The sequence below is a fragment of the Amia ocellicauda genome, chromosome 3 (genome assembly GCF_036373705.1).
Source record: "Amia ocellicauda isolate fAmiCal2 chromosome 3, fAmiCal2.hap1, whole genome shotgun sequence".
NCBI lineage: Eukaryota > Metazoa > Chordata > Actinopteri > Amiiformes > Amiidae > Amia > Amia ocellicauda.
In genome coordinates this window covers 6007559-6027476 of record NC_089852.1, presented here as the reverse complement: position 1 = coordinate 6027476, position 19918 = coordinate 6007559, and positions in this window count along the sequence as shown.

Here is a 19918-nt window from a genome sequence, read left to right as displayed (position 1 = left end):
CTGAAGACAATACATAAAGTGCTCAAAAATGCCAAGTGCAGTTATGAAATCGTTCTCATCATAATGTTAAAACTAACGTGCAAAATACAATACCACCATATAAGAAAAATATATATAACTAAAAGAATAGACTTTCAATACCACTTGTGTTTATGTGCATGAGCATCTTTGACATATAAATGAAAATACAAATGTTTATGTTCAGATTCAGTTTGTTCATTACAATATAAATGTCTCAGAAACAAATCTATCAATTTGTGAGTGTTCCCTTTATAATTTGACACACTTTCTTCCGAGTTAAAATCAGACCTTAATCTTGAACATTTTAATGAAATTATTGAACTGAGCTTTGTTCTGTTTGTTTCTGTGTTTGATTCATCGTTGTATGTCCCTATGTGATCAACAGATGTCTCAGAAAGTCTACACTGCTATGAGGTTCTTCATTGAGAATTAAGTAAAACTATAAACTAGCAAACTATAAGGTGATTAAATTAAACTTAATAAATACATACATAAATGCATGCTACTGCACAGTACCAGGTGTAGAGCAAATGTTATGTCACAAAAAAAGGTAATGGCTGAACAGTAAGGATTATTTCTGTTTCATCTACATCCATTTCGATTTCTGTTTTACAAACAATGAATTACATGGTGTTTATCTTCAACAAGCTATTGTTTTTCCAACTTGTATTCTTTCACCATGCATTTTCAATTATATATATATATATATATATATACACTCACCTAAAGGATTATTAGGAACACCTGTTCAATTTCTCATTAATGCAATTATCTAACCAACCAATCACATGGCAGTTGCTTCAATGCATTTAGGGGTGTGGTCCTGGTCAAGACAATCTCCTGAACTCCAAACTGAATGTCTGAATGGGAAAGAAAGGTGATTTAAGCAATTTTGAGCGTGGCATGGTTGTTGGTGCCAGACGGGCCGGTCTGAGTATTTCACAATCTGCTCAGTTACTGGGATTTTCACGCACAACCATTTCTAGGGTTTACAAAGAATGGTGTGAAAAGGGAAAAACATCCAGTATGCGGCAGTCCTGTGGGCGAAAATGCCTTGTTGATGCTAGAGGTCAGAGGAGAATGGGCCGAATGAATCAAGCTGATAGAAGAGCAACTTTGACTGAAATAACCACTCGTTACAACCGAGGTATGCAGCAAAGCATTTGTGAAGCCACAACACGTACAACCTTGAGGCAGATGGGCTACAACAGCAGAAGACCCCACCGGGTACCACTCATCTCCACTACAAATAGGAAAAAGAGGCTACAATTTGCACAAGCTCACCAAAATTGGACAGTTGAAGACTGGAAAAATGTTGCCTGGTCTGATGAGTCTCGATTTCTGTTGAGACATTCAGATGGTAGAGTCAGAATGAGAACATGGATCCATCATGCCTTGTTACCACTGTGCAGGCTGGTGGTGGTGGTGTAATGGTGTGGGGGATGTTTTCTTGGCACACTTTAGGCCCCTTAGTGCCAATTGGGCATCGTTTAAATGCCACGGCCTACCTGAGCATTGTTTCTGACCATGTCCATCCCTTTATGACCACCATGTACCCATCCTCTGATGGCGACTTCCAGCAGGATAATGCACCATGTCACAAAGGTCGAATCATTTCAAATTGGTTTCTTGAACATGACAATGAGTTCACTGTACTAAACTGGCCCCCACAATCACCAGATCTCAACCCAATAGAGCATCTTTGGGATGTGGTGGAACGGGAGCTTCGTGCCCTGGATGTGCATCCCACAAATCTCCATCAACTGCAAGATGCTATCCTATCAATATGGGCCAACATTTCTAAAGAATGCTTTCAGCACCTTGTTGAATCAATGCCACGTAGAATTAAGGCAGTTCTGAAGGCGAAAGGGGGTCAAACACAGTATTAGTATGGTGTTCCTAATAATCCTTTAGGTGAGTGTATTTGGATGGTAAGTAGAAGTTGAAAGCTTATCACTTCCAGTGAACTATTGGGAGAAGATTTAAACAGTTCCCCCTAACCAATAGACTAGAAGCCTCCCTGCCCCAGTCGTGTGCACTTTCCTGCTCTTACTACAGGCAGGGCTACTTTGAAATGCTTGGCCAAAGAATGATTTGTAAAATGTGTGCAAAATATATTAATATATGGCTTTTAATTAAACATTACTGCTTGAGTAGACCTGACTTAACTGTACATATTTGAACAGAATAAATGTACCCATGGCAGTGTGAGACATTCAATTTCACCATAGCTGTTGATGAATTTGATTATGCTATTCCATACTACTACAATAGTACCTTATCGAAAAAAAAGCTGTTAGTCTCTCTTCTTAAACTCATTTTATCTTCAGAAATGCAATTAACCTTACTGTGCTGGTCAGTGACTCTATTATGTGCAAGAGAAGAGGCTTGAAAAATGTAGCAAAATACACACATTAATATATGGTAGATCTCACATCCATTCCACTGAATACAAAAGAAAAGAAAAAAAAACAACTAGCAAACACACACACCATAAACAATAACATGATTGTATACATAGTCTAATAATAACCATATATTTGACATCTAATTAAGCTTTCGTTGATAAACACTATTAATAGATAAAACAAACAAAATTGCAGAACAGTATATGAGAGTGTTTATCCACCCCCCTAACACAAACACAACAATCTTCCAGCACAATATCATCTCTGTTCAGCTCAGAGTTTAGTTGTCTAAACGTCATGAGAATAAAGATTGCTTCTGGTTGTACTACAATTTAAAAGGGTTTAATTAAGAGAAAGAAAAATAAAGGTATTATGAAAGCAATTTTAAATTGCAGGTCAACGGCTGGTAAAAGGTCTATTCTGAGAAGAAAAAACACCATGATGCAAAAGTAATAGCAATTTATCTAGGGTCAGTAAAGCCTGAGGCCCCCTTGGATAATAGGATTTAAGGTAGAGATGTTGAATAGTATCTTATTTGTCTTATTAAGTTAGTTAACCTTGGTCCCATTACTGACCCATTTACTGCTGGTAGTTATCTCTTTAAAACCATTGACTGTATTGAATTAAACTCATTTAAACTGAGAAATATGAAGCGATCCTGAAAACAGTGATTGACACAGGTTGCTAAGGCAAGTACTTTGAATTCATGTATGAAAAATCACACGAAAGTAAATAGCCTACATATCAAAGCTTGGGCAAAAATAGTGTTGATTGTTTCATACTGATAATATGGATTCTGTAAGGATATACCACAGTACATATATTCTCAGGTTACACAACTTTGAAAAATGCAATATATATTCATTGACCGGAAAATTGGGGTCCTGCAATATAATTCACTTGCTTATACTGTATTTGCTCAATTCAGGCGCAAACTGATTGCCTGAGTACATTGACAGACTATAATCTTACAGAAAGAGACTGTGTTACATATTTCAATAGAGAGTAGGGTAGCTCTAGCAGTCTGAATTTGGCTTTTGATATATTTTCATGACTCATAAAAGGCCGCTGAATCAACATTGAAAAGTGCTGCAGGTCGGGAGTTATTTGATTAACTCAATGAAGTCTAGACAAGGCTGATGGATAACAAGAGAGCTTTGTGTTTTAACATTTTCTTGGATTTAACTAGACATTTCAGTTTATTTATATATTTATTTACTAACCTATGTATTTATGTATGTATTTATTTGTTTGTTTGTTTATATCACAGCAGAAACTGTTCTTGAAACCTAATGCATCTCTCAAGTTCGCCATAGTTAACTTATCGCTCTGCACATTATAAAGCAATGGCTAGTACTGAATCATATTTTCAAAATATGGTAAACAGCACAAACCTATATATGACATTTTTATTATCCCAGTAATATTTGTTCTTTATTTTTTCTTTTATTCTTTATGAGGAGTGGAGAGTGATATTATTACAGTCTTTGGACTGTCAGAGGAAAAAATATATTTTGTCCTCAGAACTCATGTTAATTTTCATGAGATCTTTTCATGAGGTTCCTACAAAGATAGAATAATAATCAACAGTAGTATAATATTCTATTTAAATAGGAAGGTGCAGTGCTATATACTACACATATATTACATCCCTATGAAAATTACTTATTTTTATACCCTTATAATTGCCTTCTGTGCCTACTGGACTTTTAAAAATCATGAATTAAAATACAGAATGTGTTTATCCATTATTACTTATGAAAAACTGATCCTACAAAATGGGAAAAACAAAAACATAATATATACTTAATAAGCATGCTTGAAAAGATGCTTCAAAACAAGTTTCAGAAATACACAAAGGCTTGCAGTAGCCTCTCCCTATAGCTGCACTTTCTGTGTACATATCTTTAAAAACAAACCTGATCCCTGAGTTTATTCATTAAACTCTGACACCATCCATCATTATAAAGTTCATTATCAAGACGTTTTCCTTCAGAGTCATTCGTCTTTAGTAATCTTCGGAGATGGATGTCTTCCCTCTGAAATGACACCACAAATTGATTTCTGCTATTAATCTCGATTTTGGTCGTGTCATCTATTGCCTTTCTCCAGAAAGTACACAACTAGTGCTCTGTCACATGTACCGAGAACTTAGCCAGACACCGTGACTATCATTACCGAGGAGAAACGGGGAATAGCAAGATATGTGAAGAAAATAAATAAAAAAGCAATGAAAGTAGGCGGATCAAATGAGCATTATACATCCCATTTTGCTTTGACACATCAGCCTCATGCTGCTTTGGGAGCTGATTGTTATGGATTTGTTTAGGTGCTTTATGTAAATCTTGTTGCTTTTGCCCCACTAGAAATCAACATGGTAACATATACTGGTGATACAAAAAGTGGAAAGGGGATAAACTTTGTGTGTCTGAAAATATTATGGACACAAACTAATGTAAGACTGGGCTCCTGTCTATCTAAACTGTATTCTGTGTTTTTGCTACATGGATTGTGGGGAATTATTTCAATTTTGGCACTGATTGAGCTGTTAATAAAGTGTGAAGGTGCCTTACAGGCAAATTTTCTGTGTTAAAGAAATGATCCTGATCTAAATTGCAAATATGAAAGTTTACCAATTTGAAGGTATGCTCCTTTGAGAAATTAATGGAACCTCACTCCGATGACAGAGGCGTTAATTTTAATCTAATTTTCCTCCCACAAATGTTTCAGAAACTGTGACAGTCTCTGACTTGTAATTAATTTTTTTCTCACTCTTCTTTACCATAATAAAGAGCCTCCTGTGTTTTATGGTAAGTAGCTCCACTCTCAGTCCGTCGCTTAACTGCGACAATAAATTACAATACTGCATTCCACCACACAAGACAATGTAAAATCCATCGTTTGAAACTCTTTTGTATGAAGGCTCAATTTTAATGCAATGGTTTTTATTCTATCTCACTCTATACGGTATAAAAAAGTGTGCTTGGCCCAGCTCTGCTTCAATTTACAATATAATGCATTCCAGAGGAATTTCAAAGTTACATTAAAGAGACTTACTTTATGAAGAAAGCATGCTGTTCTTTTCTTTCTACAATGCAGCACTGAGTGCTGAATGCAAAATAGATTCTGTTAACCTCTGAGTCACTTAAATACAGAAAATATCAATCAGTTAAAAGTTACATCATTGTCACACCTGTTGCCTGGAAACTGCAGCCCTTTTTTGAAAGAATAGAAGTAATATATATATATATATATATATATATATATATATATATATATATATATACACTCACCTAAAGGATTATTAGGAACACCATACTAATACTGTGTTTGACCCCCTTTCGCCTTCAGAACTGCCTTAATTCTACGTGGCATTGATTCAACAAGGTGCTGAAAGCATTCTTTAGAAATGTTGGCCCATATTGATAGGATAGCATCTTGCAGTTGATGGAGATTTGTGGGATGCACATCCAGGGCACGAAGCTCCCGTTCCACCACATCCCAAAGATGCTCTATTGGGTTGAGATCTGGTGACTGTGGGGGCCAGTTTAGTACAGTGAACTCATTGTCATGTTCAAGAAACCAATTTGAAATGATTCGACCTTTGTGACATGGTGCATTATCCTGCTGGAAGTAGCCATCAGAGGATGGGTACATGGTGGTCATAAAGGGATGAACATGGTCAGAAACAATGCTCAGGTAGGCCGTGGCATTTAAACGATGCCCAATTGGCACTAAGGGGCCTAAAGTGTGCCAAGAAAACATCCCCCACACCATTACACCACCACCACCAGCCTGCACAGTGGTAACAAGGCATGATGGATCCATGTTCTCATTCTGTTTACGCCAAATTCTGACTCTACCATCTGAATGTCTCAACAGAAATCGAGACTCATCAGACCAGGCAACATTTTTCCAGTCTTCAACTGTCCAATTTTGGTGAGCTTGTGCAAATTGTAGCCTCTTTTTCTGATTTGTAGTGGAGATGAGTGGTACCCGTTGGGGTCTTCTGCTGTTGTAGCCCATCCGCCTCAAGGTTGTACGTGTTGTGGCTTCACAAATGCTTTGCTGCATACCTCGGTTGTAACGAGTGGTTATTTCAGTCAAAGTTGCTCTTCTATCAGCTTGAATCAGTCGGCCCATTCTCCTCTGACCTCTAGCATCAACAAGGCATTTTCGCCCACAGGACTGCCACATACTGGATGTTTTTCCCTTTTCACACCATTCTTTGTAAACCCTAGAAATGGTTGTGTGTGAAAATCCCAGTAACTGAGCAGATTGTGAAATACTCAGACCGGCCCGTCTGGCACCAACAACCATGCCACGCTCAAAATTGCTTAAATCACCTTTCTTTCCCATTCGACATTCAGTTTGGAGTTCAGGAGATTGTCTTGACCAGGACCACACCCCTAAATGCATTGAAGCAACTGCCATGTGATTGGTTGGTTAGATAATTGCATTAATGAGAAATTGAACAGGTGTTCCTAATAATCCTTTAGGTGAGTGTAGATAGCTAATCAGTGATTATGATTCTGCAGGTGGTTTCTTGGTGATGCGTCAATTTGTTAAAATTTGATACCATATTTGCTTTCCTAAAGGAAATAGTAATTTATGTTGAACTCATGAACATAATAATGATCTGTTAACTGTGCATTGTCTCAACTAGATTGTGTCATTGTAAATTGCTTCTTAATGGCATACCTGAAAAGGAAGGGAAAAAAACGAAATACACAAAAAAACTCATAACTTGCTTAACAATTGTTAAAGTATCACAAATACAAGCATCAGAACAGAAATTACATATACAATCGTAGATAGTTCACTTGCCATTTTGAATTGGAAGTCTGTATTTAAGTATTGTGCATTTTGTAACATACAATGTTTTGAAATACATTCAGAATGTACATTCTCATGATGCATTCAGCTGGTGAGAAAATTAAAGCAAAAACAAATAGCATGTGTTGACACTTGAGTTGTGTTGACTCTATGGTGGTCAGCACAGAGAGGTATAAAAGGTGGGAACCAAGGTTTTCGCATAAACAAGTTGTTTTGTGAAAATTGAACACTCAAAGGTTTAATAGGTGTTTTTGATTTTGCAGAACAGCATTTGAATCTATTTCAGGCACTGTATATTTCTAAGGACTTCATTGCATTTTGTAAGTGTTGTATAATACCCCAGTTGCACTTTAAGCTATGTGTTTCTTTCTTTTTTTCTATTTTTTCTTCTCAAATGCTCCATTAGTATACAACCTCAGATAATGTAGACGAGGCAATTTCCCAGGTGCTTGCCACATTAATCGTTTTGGGGTTATTCTATATGTCGGTCTCTAATAACAGTAACCTCAGGAGCAATGGCAATTTATCCATACATCACACTTTGCAGTGAATTTGAATGAAACTGATAGTCACTAAGTTATTCTGGATATATTCAAATCATTTATCAAGTGACAGAGTTTCCCTGAAGGTTTGTTGTGTTAATTCAGTATACCATATCCCATTTTAGCACTATTAGAAACTAGAACTACTAAAAGTTTTGTTTTGCAAGTCTCGTGGCTGGGAAAATTGGGAGCCAAAAATGTGATTTCAGATTTTCCTTTTGGGTCCATTTTACTCCCTCTTTTCTTTCATTGAACGCCAACACTTACTCTAAGCTGTTGAAGTATCTATAGTAGGTGGATACATTTGCTAACTGCCTTTGGTCTCTTGCTAATAATGCTATTATTTCAATTGCCATTGTGTACGAGAGTCTTTCAGAAAGAAAGAAAGAAAGAAAGAGAAAACACGCACAAACACACACAAAATGCTTGACCTCATATAATTCTTCAAAAAAAAAAACTGCATTCTTTTGAACATTACTGTGTAATTTGTTTTGACATTATAAGTGCATTCCTCATCTGGTTTTAGCTTTGTTGGTGAAGCCCATAGCAACATGTCAGAGAAGCTTCAAGGAAGTTATTGAATGCTTCATTAGTTTTTAGACTTAGACAATACAGACAAGCTAATTTCACTTGCTGTTACCATATGAATGGCCTTTGCTATTTCCTGTGAGTGTGCTGCTAATAAGAGTAACCTCTAGAGCAGTGGCAATTTATCCACACATCCCACTCACAGTGGCTTTGACTGCTACTAATGGTTACTAATCCTCCAGGGTTGTTTTTCATCTTTATCGCTTCCTCTCTGTGTATTGTATTATTTTGCACTGTCAAGCATTATACAGAACAATTACTCAGAATAATGAAAGCACACCTCGTTCTTAAATAAAGTTCAATCCCACCATTTGTGCTTATACGAGCGTGCAACTTTAGAATACTGCTTTTCTCACTATATATTTTTTTCACAGTCACTTAAATTACAAAAACTCAAATTTGATCATTTCTACCTGTCTTGGGGAGCAAAATAGCTCCTAATCAGAATATGTATCTTGTTATTCAGCTGACAAAGCAAGCCCTTAAAAAATGACAACTGCCTCAAACAATGCAACATTAAATCTGCATTTTCCAGGTAAAAACATAATAAATAATATAACATAATTGAGAACTGAAACAGTTTTTTTAAATACTAATAGATAGATAGATAGATGGATAGATAGACATGCCTATTAAGTATGTATTTTGAAGGTAAGGGCTCATTCATTTTAAAGGCACGGGGAAGAGGACTGAAACTCAAGCTGTCAAAAATTCAGAAACAGTGCACGCAAAGATTTTATATTTTCATCTCTTTAATATATGGTAAGTACAACTTTTTTGCTGCTGTAATTTATCCATGCGTCAAGCATGCAGCATTCATGACAGGTACTAATAGTTACAAATTCCTTGTGGGCATTTTTTAATCTTAAACTATGACAGAAGTCCCTCTCTTACACAGTGTATTATTTTAAACTGTCAGGTTTCATTTTTTCATTTTTCTGGCCCAAAGTATAGTTCACAAAAATAACATAGATGACTGTACAGCAGGCAGATGTGCATTAAATACATTCTGATATTTACAGTAATTAATTGCAGTTTCAGCAACATATTGTACCCAGCAATTTATTTAAATCAGATGAAAGAGATAAAAGCCAGTCTTATTCAGTATAATTCAAAGTTTGAATTTGTTTTCTCTGGTGGCATGGTCTTTCTGTGGATAGTGCTGGGAAATGTGATTGGTTCTTCTTTTTCCAAGATAGACTTTGCCCTTTAAGCTGGCTCTTACATCATTATAGGTTAGCTCTGAACCAACTTCAAACAGCTTAATTATGTGCATGTCTATTAATACTTCAAAGGTATTGTCCCTAATGTACACTTGATGAAGTTGTTAGAAACAAGGGATCAAGTAGCTGGTCCTGGGGTCCTAGTTATGGCCTTCCTTGCCATGTGGAAATTAAACAAACCCTCCCACCGGCACACATAATCTGATGGGTTTTTTCTGTTTAGAAATGCTCAACATTTCTCTACATTATTTATTATACCGCTGAGGCTTCCCAGAAGCACCCAAGTGAAATTGTGTGATACAATATTCACTTCTTACCGATGCTTGAGCCATCAAGTTATTGATGGTTGATGTGTAATGCCATTAACAAGCTTATGTAATGCAGGATTTAAGCCGTTACTGGAAATGTAATGAGTGCAGACGTGAAGGCATTTGATTCTTTCCCCCGTGGGTTTTCCAATATCATCTATATTATTGATTTTGCAATGCAAACAGGTCTCCAATGGAAGACTGGAGTTGAAATCACCTCCTAATGTAGTCAGTGCACAGTTGTTCCTTTTCTCACAGCATTGACAAATTGTCTATATATCAATTCAGCGTCAGTGAGCTGTCGATATATCAATGAGCACAATGATAAAAAGAAAACAAGCTTCTGATCTGTCTCTTATCTCTGCTAATTAAACAGGACCACGGTGTACAAAGGACCACAGGGAAGAGATGTTACATGTTAGAAAAGTCTACACCCACTTGAACTTTTTTCATATTTTGTTGTGTCAGTGCCTCAGAGTTTCGTGCTTTTAAAGGAGGATTATTTCCATTTATCTACACATCATACTCCACACTGTTACAGGGAAATATATATACACCTGAAATATTTTTATAAATTAATTGGATAAGTCTCTACTCCCCTGAGTTGTCTTTCTGAATAGTCTTCTTAAAAAGCTCAAGCTGCCCCTCTAGATTCATTTATCACAATTACATTTCCCTGAAATTGAAAGTAGTAAATAAATAAACTATTCAAATAGTTGATGAAATATTCTTTTCAATACATATTTATTCTCCAGCAGATATAACACACTGATATATAACATATCAACTAAAGCTTCATAGTCACCTCTATTAGCTCTCTGCTGATACTTCATAATGAAAGATGTACTCCTGGCTACACATAGATCATTTGTATCCTTTTGTGATGATGGCTTCCGCAAACAGTGCGCAATGCCCCCAATCTGACATTGTGGAGGGTTTGGTAAAGGATCTAATACTTTGTAGTTAAAAATAGATGTTTCAAGGTGATCGCTATATGCTATGTTTAGGTCTTCAAATAAAGAGCATGTCGTGGATGGAAAACACACCGTCAATATCAAGACTATGTCACGTGTGCCTGACCGTGCATCGGGTCTCTGAGCAAGAAGTGAAAACTACAAACACGTTAGTTGACACATTTTTGAAGACTCCCATGCAATGAGCAGAAAAGACCTACTGATTTTATGTCTTTTAAATGTAAAGTATTTTTGTGTCAATTCAAGATTTGAATTTGAAAACAGTTTTTTTCAAAATCGCCAATTCAGAAAACGACAATTTGCTCAAAGTAGCAGATCCGCTAAATGTAATACTGGACAGTATTTCCCATTGAACAGTATCATGTATTGACCTTGTAGACTGCTGCCATGGCAATCCATGTGGAGACCCATCCCCTGGCCCATTCAATCATTTCAATGGGTAAAGACAAATAAAAAGAGAATTGTATTATATTTTATTTTGATTTACAACAGTGCACTAGTGGGTGGCTCTAGACTTCAGGTGGATATAAATAAATGTTTCTATACAGCAGAGGAATTTCAGACCTGACATAAAGAGTCCACTCACTCATCAGGACTGCAACAGCTTACTGGTCTGGATGGATTGTGTTAAGTACTGTGTTTATTGTGTTGTATAGAGGCTGCCTGGAAGAAATATCATGCTATCTTGTCTTATAACCCCCATAATGTGTACTGACCTTAGCCACCAACTGTGTTTAACATTTAAAACAAATAAAGAGTATTGTGCAGTTTATGAAAACTTTCAGGATATGAATTGTCTTCCCTGAAACTTTTAGAAAGATAACAGCTAGAACTGTTAGCAGAGCAACACATACATACAAACTACCTTTCTCTTCATTCATCGTCAAGGCACTGACAGTTTTGTTAAATACACACAAGCTGTTAAAATCACGTATTGAAGATATAATTCAGGGTTTTGTCAACAGATTAATAAAATGAGTGGCAGAATACGTTCTTTAAATTCATATAATCTGGAGTTGAAATGCCAGAAGAACTTGTAGGGTGCAAGTTTGTAAATAAGTTGGGGAAAACTGTATAACCCTGTTACACAAGAACATGTTTCCCATCTTCATGCATTATCAAAAACCCTGCTTTCCATTTTGAAATATGATAGTGTGTCATGTTTTCTGCCTAACTGACAGAATATGACAAACCTGCTATTTTTCTCAAACTCTTTGATGCCTGTAATGCATTGCTGTGTTACAGTGATTCTGACATTCGTGTGACAAGCAGGAACACGTCTTCATAGCCCTTTATTTTGATCCACTTTCCACTCCAACAGGCAATGAACAAGATTTAACCGAATTACCCCTCTCTGTGATTTAAGCCATTCCCAGAGGAAAAGAAAGGTTCCTTTCAGTTTCAGAGAATGATCTTTCCATTGTTTTACTCGGAAAGCTCTGACAGAAACAGACAATGAAATGCCCTTGTATCTCTCTGTGAAAAAGGTAGACATTGACATAATAATTACTTAACTGCTAACATGCTTTTTTTTCCATTTTAAACACAATCAACATTCCCATGAATAGCTTCCCTGAATTTAAATCTTGAATAAATGTAACTGGATTGATTCCAAACCCTTCATTTTATTTGCCGAGGATACAACAGTGTCAGAGGTTTTCATTCCCAGGAGGCAGATAAACAACAACTATTTTTTTTTCTTTCCTTGACTTTTTCAAAAACCGTTAATTGTTGAAGGAAAGTTTTTTTTTGTTTTTTTTTTCTTGCAGGTTGGCATTGGTAATTGTAGATGAGAGCAGCACATTTTATTAATATTTCCTGAGATGTTAATTAGCTCCTGTTGTTTTCAGGTTAAGCGCCATCTGTGTCCACCACCTAATCCAACAAAAACATCCTTTTCTGTAGCACCTTTTTGTAAGCAGATTCATGAGGCACCACAGAAATGTCACGGCAGCCAATGCAGTAACAAACAATTAGATTAAGAATTAAATACTTGACAAACGGAAGAGTGAAATCGGTTCAATTAACTTATAACAATATATCCAAGTTACCATCTAAGCTACCTTCAAAACAGTGTTGATAACCCATGGTTTAGGAGTATATCTGTGGAAGTGGAAAGTTGTTCAATTTCAATTAGGCTAGAGAATCTCTTGGCTATGAATAGACCTACATGACTGAGTATACACAATCTGACTGTTGTATATGAAGCGGCCTTTAAAAAAATCCACAGATCAGTTAGACTTTATTACAAATAGTAATGAGACAACAGACAATTAACATACAGAAACCTCTTGAACACATCGGCAGGAAAAGGTTGCTATGCTGTTATGTATGTGCAGCGAATTATCTTCAATAGCCAGATTCCAGAACTATCTTAAATCATCCTAAAGCATTCTGGGATGTCCAGAATCATTCCCTGATGAATACACTGGACAGAAGGGGATAAAAACAGTTGTCTGTTTTCTGAAGGATCAAATACCTATGAGGATTTTTCTGTTTAAATTCAAATTGCAAATGTTGGCAGTTTACCTTAAACTCATACATTTATAAATTGCTTTTCCTTTTATATTAGGGTCATGTGAATGCACTAGGGCAGAATCTCAGGCTCAGTACTATTTGTAGTCTGTCTTTTCTTAAGGCTGTTCTTTTAAAGCCTTCTCTAAAGTATGATTTGCTTGTGTCTTACATTAAGGTGATGTATGTCGTAAAGTTGTACAGGAGACAGAAATGTATATCCCAAGTGAGACAGCTTCAACAAACAGCCTCAATAAATGATTCATTTTTATGTTAACTACAGATTAATAAAACATGGTATCAACGTTATAATGCTGTATAAGTCCTCAATAGGAAGATTCTCCTGAGGAGGACTGGATATGCGCTCTGCGTTTGAATGTATTAACTAACGTGGGGTCGTCTCTTCTTTGCTAGAAGGCAATTCACTCAAGTTCGAATTCAATTCACGGTTTATTTATCATGAAGGAATTTTCATATTAAGCTCAGCTAAAGAAATAGGAAATGAACATTATATGAAGAAAGATACGTATTTTATGTATTATTCATCTTTTATAATTACACAGTATTAAATAAACCATAAAATAATGTTTTTCATTTTATTGATTTTTCTCAGTTAAGTGCTTTCTTAATCCAGAATTTGAAATTACTTAGGTTAGGTTCTGGGTCAGATTTTAAACTATACACTGACATTGAGAGAAGATTTGTTTTTCAAATTAGCCTCCAAAGTAGAAACTAATATTTTATGGCTCAGTAGATACGCCAATCTGGAAAGTTAGTACCCATCAGGCAATGGCATCTGTAAACAGAGAGCATCACTCTTCAATAAAATGATCATGGTTTGTCAGTATATTTCCCAAAGATGTAAAAATGTAATTTGTAGACAGCAATTTTCTAATATGTTTTAATGAAATTTGATTTATGTCCTCTGTTGTTTTAGTTTTTTGAGTGATTCAACATCGCCATAACATGAATGATAGTCTGACTGTTTAAATGAGATATTCAAGATATATGCACAATGGAGAACAGATGCAAGAGTCTACAGGAGTCACAGTGTGTGTCTTAGACCTTGATACAAATAGGGTTATACCACCTAAGATAAATCACGTGTCCCAGGAAACCTTGGGAAGCCAGAACATATGTTTAAGTCAATTTAAACCAAGTTTCTACATTGTTCTTACATAAAACAATACTCTGTGTAAGTCTACATTGCTTAAGAATAATTACAACACAAATTAAACACTTTATATTCAGGAAACATCTATAGATAGGCTATACCTTCAATATCAATGGTTGAGTAGAAATTTGGAATCAAAGATATTAAAAATTCATGCTATGCCAGGTCTGTATGGTCATAAAAAAGTAATGTTTGTGATTGGTTTAAATTAAAGTTAGCCACCAATATAGGACATTATATCAGTAATGAAAACCACAATGTTGAAAGTGGATATATATGGTGTTAAAATTATGTCTATCTTAGCACATGACTTTTATACTTTACAAAGGATCATGTTTCTTACCAGTGCTGTTCTTAAGTCCTGTTTAGTATGTTTCTAGAGCTTTGTGACATTTCATTATAAAGGACTTTCACAGAATAACAATTTTATATTCAGTACTCATTTGACCTGGTTTGGCCATCTTTCAAAAGGTTTCCAATTTAAATAACACATTGAGCTATTAATTCTTGTTATTCTTGCTTTATGTTTACCTCCCAGCATTTTTCCATGTAATATTTAGCATGAAATCCATATCATGTATTTTTCTGTTTCATTACTAGGCCTAATTAATTTTTAAAGCCTTTGTTTATAAACCAAATATTAATCTGAAAGATTTGAATGTAACTGAATAATAAAACGGAAATTTCACAGGAGCTTTGTATCGAAGAAGATGGCCCTTTGCAGAGATTGCTGTGCTTACTTTGTTTTTTAAAGATATATATTTAAAAAGGTATTTTAAAACATGAAATTGGGGTCAACCAGTTTACCGTTAACAGCCCGAGGGAGAACAAAGCTAATATAAAATAATAAGAATGATAATGATAATCAGTAAAAAGAAAAAAAAAGAAATAAATGAGTACACGGAAACGGCTGTATTAAAAAAAAGAGAGAAATAAGACGTATTTTCTCTCTGGTTGTCTTAATTAAGGTCAGTTATTCTCCTCGAATGTGACTACTGTAGATTCGCTCTGTTGCTATAGTGCCAGTCTCATTGCACTTGGAGTTTTTTAGAGTAGGTAAGAAAGCATGCTGTGAAATACTGCTGGCAGAGCACTGGATTATCAGCAGCGGCATGTAGGGAAGCTCAAATGACAAGGGGGGATATGACAAAGTAATTATTAAGATGAATGCAAGAGCTAGTCCTTGTACCTTAGTCTCCAAGTGCCTGTACACGAGCCAGGACTATAGACCGTATGCTTCAGTTAACAGGACATACAGGTGTATAATGGGTATTAGAGGTTAACAACATTAGGCAGCCATTTGATAATGACCCATATTCTTCTTTCTTCTGCCATAGGAAACACAATGACTTTCTTTCTGAAAAAAAAGTCCCTTTGTATGTAATGGAGGCCACAGGCCTTGGCTTGACACTTTCAGAATTATCTTACAAGTGTGCAATAGGTTTAGAACAAATTGACTTCAAGCAAGCTCGTATATTGCCTTTTGGCTTTGCATACAGTTCGTACCTTTCACACCACTGTTGGGACTATGATTTATTTTTAATCTAACATGTGGCAAAACCAATATTTGTAATCCTGAAGTGATATCCCTTTGGTATTTGCATAAATGTGAAAAGATTTTTTTAAATTAATTCAGAAAAAGCTTTCTAAACCTGTGTCTCCAATGCAGTTAAATTCATTATATAATATATATACTTCATTATTAAATTCAATTTTAAAAGCATTTTATATTATTGTAAAAGTACTCAAATGTTAGAGCTTGGCTCCAAATTCCTGTCAATACAATGCTACCAGCAATGAACAAGAATAAAGTATCAGTACGTTTATTGATTACATGTCCAACTACAGTCATGATTTATACATGAAGATTTGTAAGGGCAATTCATGTAGTTTTAACATGTAACAATAGCAATGCTCATAATATGTGTAGTATAAATAAAATATTGTTAATCATTGAATGAATGCTTTCTCTCAAGTTAATTTCACACAATATGGGGTGTGATCTGAATAGATGTTAACTTTCACTAGGGAAATATTAAAGTGACTTCTTGGTTCATGTGGGACGCATGCAGCAAAGATCTTTTGCATAGTACTTTACCTTTATGGACTTTTCAAAGTGAAGATTATATATTAGAAACTGAATTTTCATCTGCATAATGAACAGGTGGCAGGGGAGAAAGGTCCTGATGCTGATTTATCTTTTTCATTTTGGGGAAGACAGTGTATTAGACATGCTCAATATTCATTTTCAATCAGTCTAACAATAGTTCAGTAAGGGGTTGATTAAACCCATTGAAATTGCTTGAAGCATACAACACAGACCTAATGTGGGTTGGAATATAAAGCTACTGCTTGCCCTGCTCCACATGAGAGGAAAAAATCTGTCTTAAATGTATAGCCTAACCAATCTGTGTTTTTCATAAATATAATAATTCATATATGAATAGAAATGATAAAAGAATGTATAAGTAGGGGAAAGTGGCTTCTTACAATAAATACAACCGCAACAGGGTGCAAGAGTCAGTCAAAGTTTTTGTTTGGTCTAGAGAAAAGCTAGGAGACTATTGCGATCAGAAGCTTTGGCCCAGAGTATGTAGACTCTTAGCAGAAGAAGAGGGGGAGAGTGTGGTTGATTCCAAGGGAAATGAGATGGAGAGATCAGTAGAAGGTGAGGAGGAGTATGGGAGTAGAGAAAGAAGATCAGATTAAGATCTGGGCATCATCTGCATAGAGTGTAATCCTAAAAAAGATATAATGCAAAGATCAGCCAAAAATATTTTTATCCTTTTCACAATTCTCATGTATGAATGGGATATCAACTGCTAACCTGGATCCTAACCCTCTGTTAAATCCTCCATTTAAGGTAAGGGTTGTGTTGGCTCAGTGTGGGCTTCAGGTTTGGACTAGGCTTTATAACTAGAGATACAGGCCAATGTAGGAATGGTTTGATGGTTACATTTAGGGCAGGATTAAATCAAAAATGTTCACACTGCGAGTCGCTCGCAGAAGCATTAGTGGCATGTCTATGAATGGATATCGCGCTGCTAAACTATCATGGTTTTAAGGGCCGGATTAAATCAAAACTTTGACCCACCCGCTAATAGAAAACTACAAACCTGTACATCATAGCGGTTACATTTATGATTAGAAGAAAGTGTCATCTTATAAAAAAGGCACTCAAAGCACCCCAACACTGTGTTACACCCCCTAGGCCAATTAGGTAGATATGTTGAAGCAGGTGGCTTAACACTGCACTTATTTATATGGAGGGTTATGTCACTTATTATATGCTCATTTTACAAGTGATGTTCAGAGAGCTAAAACTACTTATTTGTGCTCCACTGTGACAGAAGAAAGACTCGAGCACCTGTACATAAATAAGAACCCCACAATGATGTATGTTGATGTTATTGTTGAAGTCGGGCATCACAACAGGAGATATGCATTCACTATAGAAATGCCTACATCAGCAGTGGAAACAGCTGATTTCCAATAAACAGTTGCATCTTATTTTTAGTTGTTAGTTTCTTCCAATGATAAATGTGATCACTATGAGTTTTGTAGCTGGTGCGTCACAGTTTGTTTTTAATGTTTACCATTACACATAAACCAGCTATCACACAATGTTGCCACAACGTTGTAGCAACGTAATGCATGGCAACGTTGTCTGTTAGCTGGGAAATGGACGCTGAATTAAGTATTTACATTGACCTGTTATTCACCCAACACACCATTGATCCACCCGCTAATAGATAATGCCTAGATAAGGGCCCTGTTTCAGTCAGCAGGTTTAACATACTTTGAGTTTAAACCTGAATTCTGGGTTCATTAACTCTGAGCTGTCAAACTCAGAGTTTTCGGATCAAGAACAAGTGATAACAAGTAATTCAATCAACTCTGAGTTAAGTTAACCCTGAGTAAAGCGTATGCATGAGAAGATCAGAAGCCCTCAACAATGGAACGCAGATAACATAATTCATCATGACAACAGGAGAAAAAAGGACTCAAACCTCCTAATTCTCCCCAGTGGAGAGTGGAATTAGAAATATTAATGAATGCATATGCAGACTATGAGTATATATTTAAGAGAAAAGCAATACAGTAGCAGCAGTAAAAGCACGTGAGCTGGCGTGGCAGAAAAGTGCTGACTGATGTGTGAGTATTAATTGAATAAAAGGAAAAGTTTTATCTCAAGTATTCTACTTATTCAATATTTATATTATATATATATATATATATATATATATATATATATAAGTGCGTGTGTGTGTGTGTGTGTGTGTGTGTGTGTGTGCGCGTATGGTTAATATTTATGCAGGTGCAACTCAACAGGCACAAAACGTACTTTGCAGCAACTGAAGATGAAATAGGTAAGGTATAATTTCATTACAAGCAATTGTGATGTTGTTTAGCCTACCCTACCTAATTAAATAGCATTCAGTGGCTACATTCAACATGTGATATATTTAAGTGGTTAATGAAATTTTCTAAGCAAAAGACATACATTTTTCAGCCATCCATACACTGCCAGTATTTAATAGTCTATTTGAAAGTAACACCTAAATGCCTTTATACATACAAGTCTCCAACTTTGTGCTTACTGGACATGTTTAAATTTGACCTCCATTATAGCCAATAGAAAAAAGTCTGAGGGTCCAAAAACAAGTGAGGGTCCACCACCACCACCACCTCTCACAGAGGCTGAAGAGATGGCCCTCAGTCAAAACAGTGGGCGACCTATTGCTGAAGGCATCTCTGGAGGATATATGTACATTCATCCTTTTCCCAGTGTTAGCTCAGTGACGCCCACCCATCCATCTTAGACACTACTTGGCTCACTGATTTTCTTGTAGCAGTACAATTCTTTGTAATTGACTGCTGTTACTTTTTCAGAATCTTAGTTGTCCTTCAGACATCATAATCTATTTTAAGGTGACTCAGAGTTATATATTTGAAAAATTGTGATGTGGCCTGCACACTGTTGTAAAAACAAAATTCAAATTAGGTGGGGCACTTTTCTGGGTAAAGTTATAATTTAACTGTCTAATCTTCTTCATCTTCTACCAGTTACTGATGGTGTAATCTGTCTGGTGGAGCCTTCTGCCATAACAGACCTCCATGCAGTTGTAAGTACTCTTAATACTCCACAGATTTTTCATAATGGGTTAGAGTACAACACAAAAATTGATCATTTTCATTACAGGAGGGTGATGCAGACACCTTGTCAGCTGCCACAGAGAGGGAAGATACAGAGAGGCCTATTGAGGTTCACACCTTAAAAATAACATCTAACAGTTGATGTTAGTGTTGTACCATACTGAAACTTGCAC